Below are 13244 nucleotides of genomic sequence, written 5' to 3'. Positions count from 1 at the left end.
CTCAGATGGACTTCCTCTTTGCATACAGGGAAGATGACTGCCTTTTATCACAAAACTTTCATTATCTCAGCTTAGCAGCCCTGGCAGGAAGAATGATTATTTTAGGCCAGCATCTGCCTGTCACCTTCAAATAATTCTGATTGGCCCTCCTTGGATTCCAGGCCCACACTTTGAAACAGTCACTGCTACTAAAGGAATGAAGAACCACAGGATTGTCCCTCCTTGGGTCAGATGCCCATCTCTATGCCCTGGGACCTGAGTGGGACCAGGACTAACGAAACCATGTAGAATGGTACTTCCCCAGAGTAAGGAAATGTGTTATTGTGTCCGGAATTGGTGGGTTCTTGGTTTCACTGACTTCAAGAATGAAGCTGTGGACCCTCGCGGTGAGTGTTACAGTTCTTAAAGATGGTGTGTCCGGAGTTTGTTCCTTCAGACGTTCAGATGTGTCTGGAGCTTCTTCCTTCTGGTGGGTTCGTGGTCTTGCTGTCAGGAATGAAGCTGCAGACCTTTGTGGTGAGTGTTACAGCTCTTAGAAAGGCAGCGCGTCTGCAGTTGTTCGTTCTTCCGGGAGGGTTCGTGGTCTCGCTGGCTTCAGGAGTGAAGCTGCAGACCTTCGTGGTGAGTGTTACAGCTCATAACAGCAGGGTGGACCCAAAGAGTGAGCAGCAACAAGATTTATTGCAAAGAGCAAAAAAAATCTACACTCCCACAGTAGGAAAGGGGACCCTAGCGGGTTGCCACTGCTGATTCGGGTAGCCTGCTATTATTCCCTTATCTGGCACCACCCACATCCTGCTGATTGGTCCATTTTACAGAGAGCTGATTGGCCCACTTTACAGAGAGCTGATTGGTCTGATTTGACAGAGTGCTGATGGGTACGTTTACAATCATTGAGCTAGACACAGAGTCATAGAGTGCTAGTTAGCTAGATACAGAATTAGCTAGATACAAAGTACCAACTGGTGCCTTTACAAACCTTGAGCTAGACACAGAGTACTGATTGGTGTATTTACAAACCTTGAGCTAGACACAGAGTGCTGATTGGTGAATTTACAAACCCTGAGCTAGACACAGAGCAGTGATTGGTGCACACACGATCCTCTGGCTACATATACAAGTTCTCCAAGTCCTCATCCAGTTAAGGAGCCCAGCTGACTTCACCCAGTGGATCCTGCACCAGGGCTGCAGGTGGAGCTGCCCGCCAGTCCTGAGCCGCGGCTGCACTCTTCAGCCTTTGGGCTGTCGATGGGACCGGGCGCCACGCAGCAGGGGGTGGCGCCCGTCGGGAAGGCTCAGGCCGCATGGTAGCCCACCGCAGGGTGAGGAGCTCAGACACGGAGGGCTGCAGGTCCCCAGCCCTGCCTTGCCAAGAGACATTCAAACCCGGCACTGCTGGGGGACCCGGCACAACCGCCACAGCTGCAAGCCCCTCACTGCCCTTGGCCGGCGCTGCCCGCCGGCCGCTCAGTGTGCAGGGCCCGCCGAGCCCACGCCCGCGGGAACTCACACTGGTCCGCCAGCACAGTGTGCAGCCCCAGTTCCTGCCGGTGCCTCTCCCTCCACACCTCCCGGCAAGCAGAGGGCGGGGGCTCCGGCCTCAGCCAGCCCAGAGAGTGGCTCCCACGGTGCCGTGGCAGGCTGAAGGGCCCCTCAAGCGCCAGCCAGAGTGGACGCTGAGGCCGAGGAGGCGCTGAGAGTGAGGGCTGCTAGCACTTTGTCACCTATCATTATTACCAGAACAAGGGAGGGTAGGCATGTTATGCGCACCAACAGATGCTCACTATTGAAGAGTCCTACAAAGAATTTCTGGAAATAATAATCAATTTTTCTTTATTTCTTTTTATTTTTTTGGGATGGAGCCTCGCTCTGTTGCTCAGGTGGGAGTGCAGTAGCATGATCTCGGCTCACTGCAAGTTCTACCTCCTGGGTTCACGCCATTCTCCTGCCTCAGCCTCACGAGTAGGTGGGACTACAGGCACCCGCTGTGACACCCAGCTAATTTTTTTGTATTTTTAGTAGAGACGGGGTTTCACCGTGTTAGCCAGGGTGGTCTCGATCTCCTGACCTCGTGATCCACCCGCCTTGGCCTCCCAAAGTGCTGGGATTACAGGCATGAGCGACCACGTCTGGCCATAGTAGTCAATTTTTCTGTGATAATAGCTAACACTCATTGAGTGCTTACTATGTCATAGGCACTGTCCTAAGCCCTTTACATGTATTAAATAATTTAAACCTCACAACAATCCTAGATACTATTATTATCATCATTGTATTACCAAAATGTCAAGAGTTCTCTCTGGGTCCTGTGACTTGCCGCATAGAAAGCAAATCACTGAAACAATGAATATTGCCAGGGAAGAAGGCTTGAATCAGGTGCTATAGCTGAGGAGATTGGAGATCAGTCTCAAATCCATCTCCCTGGCCTACTAAAATTAGGGGAGTATATAGCAGGGAAGAAATGTAACCAAGTGTGGGAAAACAGGAATTAGGGAGGGGTAAGAAAGAGGAGTTGGTCAACAGGAGGCAGTTGATTAGCTAGGGCCTGTTAGTCAATCATGACCGTGAAGGGTCTGGCCTGTCTCATTGTCTGGGTGTGGTGACCTACTAAGTTTCAGTTCCTTGATACTATCTGGGAAGCCTGACTTGGTTTTCTGAGAAAGGAACTCAGGTAAGAGAAATGTAACTTTCTCAAGTTTCAAAGCTGAGAGGGTCAACTTCTATGTTTATTCAGAAGAAACCATAAACATGCCTGTAATTCTAGAACTCTAGGAGGCTGAGGCAGGTGGATTGCTTGAGCCTGAGCAAGATGGTGAAATGCTGTCATTACAAAAAAATACAAAAAACTAACCAGGTGTGGTTGCACAAGCCTGTAGTCCCAGCTACATGGGAGGCTGAGGTGGGAGAATCACCTGAACCCAGGTGGTTGAGGCTACAGTGAGCTGTCATCACATTACTGCATTCAAGCCTGGGCAACAGAGTGAGACCCTGTCAAAAAAAAGAAAAGAAGAAAGCAAGAGAAAGAAGAAAAGAAAAAGGAAAAAGGACCATAAACATTGGCTCTATGGAACAACTGGACCAGTTTCAGTCATATAGAGAAGGCAGACACAGATAGGTTAAGTCTTGTGCCCATAGGCCCCAGAAAATAAGCAGAAGAGGAAGAATTCAATCCAGGCAGTCTGAATGGAGAGCCTGTGCCCTCAACCCCTGACACCAGATCTGAGACAGGTAGACACGTGAGAAATAAAGTCAAATGGAAAAGAAGAGAGAGTCAAGGAAGCCACAAAGGAGAAACAGTTAAATATCCACAAACGGGGTGTATAATCTTCTCAACTTGGGATATCATAGCACTTACAGGCACTTAGAACTTACATGGCTAAAAACACTGCTTGGAGAAGTCTGAAGGTAAGTTACTAAAAAGGAAAGAAGAGTGGAAAACTTGAGACGGCCATTCTGTTGTGTCCATGGGGATGTCAAATGAAGCTATTGAGCTGTTGTTCAGTGGTAGAGTAGGGAAGAATTTACAAGATGTTATTGCACTAGAAATAACAATAAGTAGACCTTCAGCCATATTTTTCCTTGGATTTACCTCACCTTAAATTAATTGCAATAGGCCAAGAATGGAACAAAAACACACTAAACCAGGGCACCCTATGACACACGTAGGTGGCTTGGGTGACATGTATATCTTTATAATCAACCTGAGAGCATGAGATGGGGGAATGATGTCTATCTAAAGCTTTTACAGACAGTTACAATGGTGAAGATGGGCCAAGCATTACCATGCTTGTAGGAAATTGGCTGCTTTAAGACTGCTTCAGAAAGTACAATTCAGGGCCAGGGGCAGTGGCTCATGCCTGTAATCCCAGCACTTTGGGAGGCTGAGGCAGGAAGATCACCTGAGGTCAGGAGTTCGAGACCAGCCTGGCCAACATGGTGAAACCCTGTCTCTACTAAAAATACAAAAAAAAATTGGCCAGGCGTGAGGGCGGGTGCCTGTAGTCCCAGCTACTCGGGAGGCTGAGGCAGGAGAAACGCTTGAACCCGGGAGGCAGAGGTTGCAGTGAGCTGAAATTGCACCACTGAACTCCGGCCTGGGGGACAGAGCGAAACTCCATTTCAAAAGTAAAAAAAAAAAAAGTACAATTCAGAAGAGTCAGCCCAGGAGCCTGTCAGCGGGTTAGCAGTGGCCCCAGGAGGTTCTGCCCCAGCTGTCATTCTCTGGACACTGCTCTCTGCCTTTACCACCAGTGGCTTAGAGCCCCATTACTCTTTGCCCCTAGTAGTATGTTGCAAGATAACTCAGACATACACATGCCCTCCATCTCTCCATGCTGTTTCCACAGTTTTGAACTTGCACCCAATTTGCCCTTGCATTTGTCATCTGTAATTTCCCTTGGTATTTTCTCTGTCTCCTCTAGCCCCGAGGCCTCTTTGACCTCCTTATGGGCCATTACATTTTCTACAAAGGCCCAGAGGAATGTTTGGGTAGGCACACTACATTCTGCCAAGCATACAGCTCTTCACTTTAGCAATTTGCCCTGAGAAAGACCTTTAAACTTTCATTCAGTCCAGTCTTTTACCCTTTTCTTTTCTGAATATAGACATTAAGCCTGAGACTGAGCATAACCTGTCCCTTTTCTCACCCTATTTCATTATAAATGAAGAATGTCCTATTTTATGACATCTGGAGGCATTTCTCATATTCAGCTATGTTCAGCAACCCTCAGAGAAAATTCCATTATATTCTCTTCTAATTCTGTATGTTAAAGTGTGTCTGCTATTTATTGAAGCAGAGATTTCTGGCTGCATTCCAATATCTTTTCTCCCCGTCTTTTATAGCGATAGAACCTTTTATTGGTAGACATTTGCATGGAGGTTCGGTATAAAGACTGCATTGTTAGCTAGGTGCAGTGGTGAACACTTGTAGTCCCAGCTACTCAGGAGGCTGAGAAGGGAGGATTGCTTAAGCCCAGGAGTTCAAGCCCAGCCTGAGTAACATAGCAAGATCCCATGTCCAAAAACAAAACAAAAAAAAGATTGCATTGTTCGGCCTCCCTTACAGTTAAGTGTGGCCACGTCACTAAGAGCTGGTCAATTGCAGGTGATGGGAAGTAAAATGTTTAACTTCTGGGATGTGTCATAATGAAAGGGGCGTTCCCATCATGCCACCATTTTCTTTCTTTCTTTTTTTTTTTGAGACAGAGTCTCACTCTGTCACCAGGCTGGAGTGCAGTGGCATGATCTCGGCTCACTGCAACCTCCACCTCCTGGGTTCAAGCGATTCTCCTGCCTCAGCCTCCTGAGTAGCTGGGATTACAGGCATGTGCCACCATGCCTAATTGTTGTATTCTTAGTAGAGATGGGGTTTCACTATGTTGGTCAGGCTGGTCTCGAACTCCTGACCTCGTGATCTGCCCACCTTGGCCTCCCAAAGTGCTGGGATTACAGGCGTGAGCCACTGTGCCCCACCTCATGCCTCCATTTTCTATCCTGCTCCTTGGAACAGAGAGATAGATATGATGGTGCACCATACTGGACCATGCAGGTAAGGGCAATATGTTAAGTATTATAGAATAAGAAGAAGACACTTGGATCCCTGAATGACTTCATGAAATAAAACATCCACACCATCTCTCTTATCATCTACTTCTTACTGTAACATAAGAAAGAAATAAATTTTCATCTTATTTAAAACAGTTATTTGGAGTATCTATTACATGTAGCAGAACCTATATAATACATACATTTTTATTTCTGCACCTGAGTTTTATATTTTTTATTTATTATTATTATTCTTGAGACAGACTCTCACTCTGTTGCCTACGCTGAAGTGCAGTGGCGCTGCTGCAGGATAATTAAGGAAGCAGAGAGACCGAAGGGTTGAGGAGGAATTATTTAATTATTTAGGTGCACCGACCCAGTTGCATTAACATCCAAAGGACTGAGCTCTGAACAAAGAGTCAAGCTACCTTTTAAGCATTTCGTGGGGTGGGGGGAGATCTGTGCAGGGGGAAGCATATTACAGAAGCGAGAAACAAAGACGGTTATTCAATTGAGACATGCATTACATTATTTCTTACTTTTTAAGGAACAATATGTTTTATGACTTGAGATTATCTGTCTAGTGACCTTGCAGCTGCACAGCTAGAGAAACAGAGTCTTCACAATGCCTGGGAAATAGAGAGATAAGGCTCACTAGCCACAGAAAAACAGGCAGTTAATTTTAAGGACCCCAACTCTTTCTCTTCATCAAGGGGAATTGGGTTTTCTTACATACAACTGAGTTTTTGCTTACACATTCTTTAATTTCTTTTAATTCCTGTTTCAGTGCCATCTCAGCTCACTGCAATGTCTACCTCCCAGGTTCAAATGATTCTCGTGCCTCAACCTCCCGAGTAGCTGGGATTACAGGCATGCACCATCATGCCTGGCTAATTTTTGTATTTTTAGTAGAGTCAGGGTTTCACCATTTGGCCAGGCTGGTCTTGAACTCCTGACCTCAAGTGATCTGCCCAACTTGGCCTCCCAAAGTGTTGGGATTACAGGCACGAGCCACTGCGCCCGACCCTGAATTTTCTTTTAAGGCCAAATCACATCTATTATTTTGACTCTCTCAAAATAAATCTCTAATTTTCGTTGTCCTTGTGACTTTGCAGTAAACTATCCAGATACCCTCTATTTTTCTTTTTGGGTGAACCCAACCCCTCACAATTACAAATTATGATAAAACAATAAGCTTCTAAACTACGTGCTCTACCCTTTTTCTTTCTTTCCTTCCTTTTCTTTCCTTCTTTTCTTCCTGTCTGTGTGCAACAAATAGTTACCATGCTCCTACTGGATATCAGGCCCTAGGCTGGATATTTTGAGAGGATACTAAGGTATCAATCAGAGTTTTAGTTCACAGAGGCCTGCTCTGGTTTACTTGAAAGAAATAGATCATTGGCCGGGCATAGTGGCTCAGGCTTGTAACCCAGCACTTTGGGAGGCCGAGGTGGGCGGATCACGAGGTCAGGAGATGGAGACCATCCTGGCTAACGCGGTGAAAGCCCGTCTGTACTAAAAATACAAAAAATTAGCCGGGCATGGTGGCAGTCACCTGTAGTCCCAGATACTTGAGAGGCTGAGGCAGGAGAATGGCATGAACCCGGGAGACAGAGCTTGCAGTGAGCCGAGATCGCGCCACTGCACTCCAGCCTGGGCGACGAGTGAGACTCCATCTCAAAAAAAAAAAAAAAAAAGAAAAGAAACAGATCTTTAAAAGAGAGCACTGGGTATCAGAATCACCAGAATGACTGGACAATTAAGATCAAGGTTATGCAACCAGCAAAACCATTTAAAATCATACTGCAGAACTGGCTTACAGAGGACACCTCTTGACCACTACCAAACATTGGACACCTGTACTGCTAACACCACTGGCCCTCAGCACTTGGGGCAGCCACCAGTATTACCACCTCTACTGCTCCACTGCCAGAGAGCTTTCCTGACCATCCCCATTGGTATCCCCAGCTCCCAATCCAAGGTCTGGGCAGGCACGTCTGGTTGTAGTGTCTATATCATGTACCCAAGACACAGCTGTAATGGAAGCTAAGAAGGAATGTATCTTGAATTTTCAGCTTGTCAAATAATAGCAACCTATACATCACAGTAAAGCACACAGTGAAGATTTCTGTACAAAGTAAAGAATTCTTGTTTGCAGATATAAGAAGGAAGTTCAGAAGCTGGGCTACAAAAACTGAAACAAACATTCACTATTTCTATCCCGACAGACTTAATGTGTTCTCCACATATCTAATGGATTATTAAACTTCAATGCATCAAGAAGCACATGTTTTTCAGTTCTGTGCCTTTTTAGGAGGTGAAACTCTAAATAAATAGAGATGTTTGCTTCTTCCCTTGTAGAATAATATAATGACTTTTAGGAAAAGCTATCTCTTCTCTTCCCACCTCTGGACTGGTAGAGATGATCCTCGGTATGCCAGATGTGGTAGAAATTTGTAGGGAATTTGAAGGGGCCTTTTCCTATGTTTAGGGGAGTTCCCCATTGTATAGGTCTTTGTGGAAGAGTCCAATCCTTAATTTCAACATCCCTGGAAATTTGGGCCTCGGTGCAAAATCAGCTACTCCTTCCCAGAACTTTAAATCTAGAAAAAAAATGAAGCAAAGCAGCTGCGATGCTTAAGAATTTATCTGTGCCTTATGAAGCCAACAGGGACATCCAGCATTTACTGACAATAACAGGTGTGTCCCATCTTCTGTTCTGTGGCATAATTTGGGCTCTTATTCTCACCTGAGTCTTGAGCCTGGCTTTCCTGGAAATTCTGTGACTTGTCCAAGTTCCTTTCAACAAATTGCTTTTTTGCTTAAATTAGAATTTTTCTTGTTTGCAACTAAGAATGCTGACCCACAGATAAGAGCTACCACTGAATTAAACTGTAGATGGTTTTTCATTTACAATCGTTTCACCTTAATAACATATAAACCACTAAAAACTACTGAACGTTTTTCAGCCCTGACTATCATATTCATATGGTTTTTCTTCATCGTCGTACTACTTAAAGACAAGACTAGAAGGAACTCTGGGCTCTATCTAGGCCACTTCCCTCAATGTGGGAAATTGACACTCAAAGAGGTGATTTCTCATTCCAGCAAATGAATCTCATTTCTAAGGATGATTTCTGATAACTTCTCCTACTAAATCTAAACCATTCCAAATTGAGGGCCTATCTCTTCTCATGCTGAAAATTTATTCTGGAAATGTTATAAGTTACCTTTCTATTCCACTATGCGAACCACCAAAAGAAGTAAGAATACTGGGCCTAAAACCAATTCTATGCAAAAATCACTAGTTTTGTTTGTTATTCCACCCAGGTTTGGCATCTGTTTATCCATTTACTTAATCAAATCCATATTTTCTGAATTTGTTAATGAGCATGTTGATGGGAAGGAAGAAATCAAAAGACTTAAGGAGGCATCTGGTATGAGAGAAGGAAGTAGCTCACACTTCCTTCACAAGCTGGTGCTAAAAATGTTTAAAAATCTCATGAACCAACATTCCTTACAGCCCCTCCCCACGTCCCCAATATCACTAATGCACATGAATGGAGAATACCCTTCTGAGTGCAAACACATGCCCTGGTGTGTGGATTCAAACAAAAAATTCCTCCCTCAACCCTCAGCCCCCCACATAGCCTTTGGTTTCACTTATATGACAGTGACTGCTGGGAGGGACTGCATGCCAAGTGTACTGGAGATTTGTAGGGTATCTGAAGGGCCTCTTTCCTATGTTTATGATATTCCCCCTCATATAGGTCTTAGTGGAAGAGCCTGATCCTTGATTTACCATGCCTGGAAGTTTTGGCTCATGTGTATAACTCAGTCTTGGCCAATCAGATGCTCCTGCCCAAGATTTTAAATCCGGAATGAGTGAAGCAAAAAAGCTGGAATGGTCAAGCAGCATGGGAGACCACAGCTTATAAGTGCCCCTCAGGGCCGGGCGCGGTGGCTCAAGCCTGTAATCCCAGCACTTTGGGAGGCCGAGACGGGCGAATCACGAGGTCAGGAGTTCGAGACCATCCTGGCTAACACGGTGAAACCCCGTCTCTACTAAAAAATACAAAAAAGCTAGCCGGGCGAGGTGGCTGGCGCCTGTAGTCCCAGCTACTCGGGAGGCTGAGGCAGGAGAATGGCGTAAACCCGGGAGGCGAAGCTTGCAGTGAGCTGAGATCCGGCCACTGCACTCCAGGCGGGCGACAGAGCGAGACTCCGTCTCAAAAAAAAAAAAAAAAAAATAAGTGCCCCTCAGGGCATTCCTATTCGTATGTGTTAAAAACACCAAAGGTTTTTGAGTTCACCTAAAATTATCTCCAGTTCCTTGGCAAATATGTTAGTCACCTGACATTTTTTTTTTTTTTTTTTTTTTTTTGAGACGGAGTCTCGCTCTGTCACCCAGGCTGGAGTGCAGTGGCACGATCTCAGCTCACGGCAAGCTCCACCTCCCAGGCTCGTGCCATTCTCCTGCCTCAGCCTCCCCAGTAGCTGGGACTACAGGTGCCCACCACCATGCCCAGCTAATTTGTTTTTTTTTTTTTTTTGTATTTTTTATAGAGATGGGGTTTCACTGTATTAGCCAGGATGGGTCTCTATCTCCTGACCTCGTGATCTGCCCGCCTCAGCCTCCCAAAGTGCTGGGATTACAGGCATGAGCCACCATGCCCGGCCAACCTGAAATATTTTTAAGTGGACAAATACATTGAGTTTTCCTCTCTTTCTTTCTCTCTCTTTCTTTCTCTTTCTTTCTTTCTTTCTTTCTTTCTTTCTTTCTTTCTTTCTTTCTTTCTTTCTTTCTTTCTTCCTTCCTTCCTTCCTTCCTTCCTTCCTTCCTTCCTTCCTTCCTTCCTTCCTTCCTTCTTTCTCTTTCTCTTACTTTCTTGAGACAGGGTCTCACTCTGCAGTGGTATGATCACAGCTCATTGCAACCTCAACCTCCTGGGTTCAAACGATCCTCCCACCTCAGCCTCCAAGGTAGCTGGGACCACAGACATGCACGACTGTGCTTAGCTAACTTTTTATTTTTTTGTTAGAGATGGGGTCTCAGTATGTTGCCCAGGCGTCCTCTCTTTCTTGAGCTGCTCTAGGATACGTCTTCTCCATAAAGTTATTTCAATTTGTTAATGATTTTCTGCTTCCTTGTACTTCCATATCACTGACATGAAGCTGTCATGACAAAGTTGATACTCATATCCCCAATGTATACAGCTCTTCTATGTTATTTAGGATTAGGTTCAACTGTAAGAAACAGATATTCCCCAAATAACAGTGGCTTAGACCAAAGAATAAATTTGTTTCCTTCTCTCATTTTTAAATGAAGTCCAGAGGCAGCTGCCCAAGGCAGGTATGGCACCTCCATGATCGTCAAGACTGGGGCTCCATCTGTATTACTACTCCTCCACCTTAGCATGCTCCCTCAGGTTTCAGAATGGCTGCTTGAGTGCCAGTGATCACATCTGCATGGCATTCAGCAGAAGAGATAAAGAGCCCTTTCTTTAAGGATATTTCACTTTAAATTTTTTGACATCCTTGAGTCATAAGGGACATCTTTAAAAGTTACACAGTACTCCTCCTTACATGTCTTTGGACAAGGCATGGTCAAACCTCATCAGTAAAACGGGGACTGTGACACCTACTTCATAGTGTTATTATACAGATTAAATGAGATTTTTAAAAATGTATGGCAGATTAAAGTCAACTACAAATTCTTTGAAGTCCCTCCCATTGAGAGGTGAGGACTGTGTCCGTTCCTCCTCGACTCTGGATGAATTCGATGACTGCTTTGACTAGTAGACTACAGCAGAAGTGATGCTGTGGTCCCTGCTCAACACTGCTAATGCTGGAGGATAACCCAGTCACCCTTTGTTGAGTGACTTTCTGAGGCTTAGTATTACAACACAAGTTTGAATTATTCTTCCTTTCTTGTAATTTCTTAGACTGAGTTAGAAAAATATCCATATTTATACTCGATTTCCACTCTTGGAACACTTGCTTTTGGAAGCCAGCTGCCATCTAAGAAGTATGACTACCCTGAAACCGCCATGCTGTGAGGAACCCGAGCCATGTGGTGATTGTGGCCAAGAAGCACCGAGGTGCCAAACGTGTGAGTGAAGAAACCATCTTGGAACTCCATCATCTAGCAGCTGTCTTAGTGGATACTATGCAGATCCTAGACAAATTGCCCAGCTAAGATCTTTCCAAATTCCTGACCACCAAATCATGAGCAAAATAAAATGGTTGTTTGAAGTCACTGAGTTTGGGGCCAGTTTGTTCTGCAGCAATAGGTGATGGAACATTATACGAAGCGTGTAGTGGGCACCCAGCTATGGCACTGGCCTGGACTCAGGGTTAGCAGGAGCACTCCCATGAATCTTGGGGAGCTGCAGCAGGCAGATGCCTCCTGTGAAAAACAATGGACATTAATATGGAAACACATCTATTAGCTATCAAAATTTTACATTGTAATTATTTTCATAAAAGTAATTTGATTTAATCGGCTTCCTTTATAACATTGTGTATTTTACTTTATCCAGTTGAAAACCTCATACTGAGATAGGGTCCATAGACTTCACTAAACTTCCAAGAAAATTCATAACAAAAGAAAGGAATCAGAAAAAAAAAAGAAATTAGGAATCCCTGCTGGGAATGTCAGAGCCACCAGATGAAAGGAACCTGGATCCCTGGATAATTGCCTAAAGCAGGGTCCCCTCCCTACAATACTCCCCACCTACTTATAGTGGACTGTGATAGGAGTTTATAATACACTTTTATTCTATTAAATCACTGAGATTTTGGAGTTATTTAGCCTACTCTTCCTAGTGCAGTGTGTCTAATTATAGAAGAATACATTTATACCCACCCAAAAAAGCCTACCAAAAAGCAGAATATGAGAACAGAAGTTTAGCTGTGTTCATATAAAAAGACAAGAGTGGCTCTGGAGGACAGACTGTAACCTGTCTCATAGACGACCACAGCCTGGGGCTGTGCTGCTCCAGAGTCCCTCCTGGCCCTGGCTGCTCTCTCTCCCCTGACGCAGTCTCTTGGGCTCCTGATCTGTTCCTTGCAGCTGACCCTTTGCCTCTTCTAGGCATTTTCCAGGTTCTCTGAAGGCTACTGCTGCTCAGTGTTGAGCCCTCACTGCCTTCAAGCACTGGCATCTGCCCCTCTTTGGCTCTGGTTGGTCTCCTTGGCTTCACCCTGAGCCTCATTCTTGGCCATGGCCAAGAGTTCCTGGTCTGGCTCCCATCCAGCACCCAGTGCCCCCTGCCCAACATCACCTGATGCTCAAGCATAATCCAGTCACCTTTGGTTGAATGACCTTCTGAGGGTTAGTACAATGCTAGTTTGAATTATTTTTCATTTCCCTTAATTTCTTTGAGCAGATTAAGTTAGAAAAACATTCATATGTAGGCTGGGCACGGTGGCTCACGCCTGTAATCCCAGCACTTTGGTAGGCCGAGGCGGGCGGATCATGAGGTCAGGAGATCAAGACCATCCTGGCTAACATGGTGAAACCCCATCTCTACTAAAAATACAAAAAAAAAATGAGCCAGGCGTGGTGGTGGGCACCTGTAGTCCCAGCTACTTGGGAGGGTGAGGCAGAAGAATGGCGTGAACCCAGGAGGCAGAGCTTGCAGTGAGCCGAGATCGCTCCACTGCACTCCAGCCTGGGCGACAGTGTGAGACTCCGT

At 45.2% G+C, this 13244-nt stretch overlaps 1 long non-coding RNA gene across 1 annotated transcript; it reads left to right on the top strand.

Moving 5' to 3' along the window:
* The first annotated feature begins 458 nt into the window (after positions 1-458).
* Positions 459-11803, top strand: LOC117073757. The gene is made up of 2 exons (XR_004433341.1): positions 459-516; positions 11555-11803. It is a non-coding gene; the product is annotated as an uncharacterized LOC117073757 (long non-coding RNA).
* Positions 11804-13244: the final 1441 nt, after the last annotated feature.

This window comes from Trachypithecus francoisi, unplaced genomic scaffold (assembly GCF_009764315.1).
Source record: "Trachypithecus francoisi isolate TF-2019V2 unplaced genomic scaffold, Tfra_2.0 Lachesis_group4, whole genome shotgun sequence".
Classification (NCBI taxonomy): Eukaryota; Metazoa; Chordata; class Mammalia; order Primates; family Cercopithecidae; genus Trachypithecus; species Trachypithecus francoisi.
Note: the sequence above shows the minus strand (reverse complement) of the source record. Positions and strands in the feature narration are given on the sequence as shown.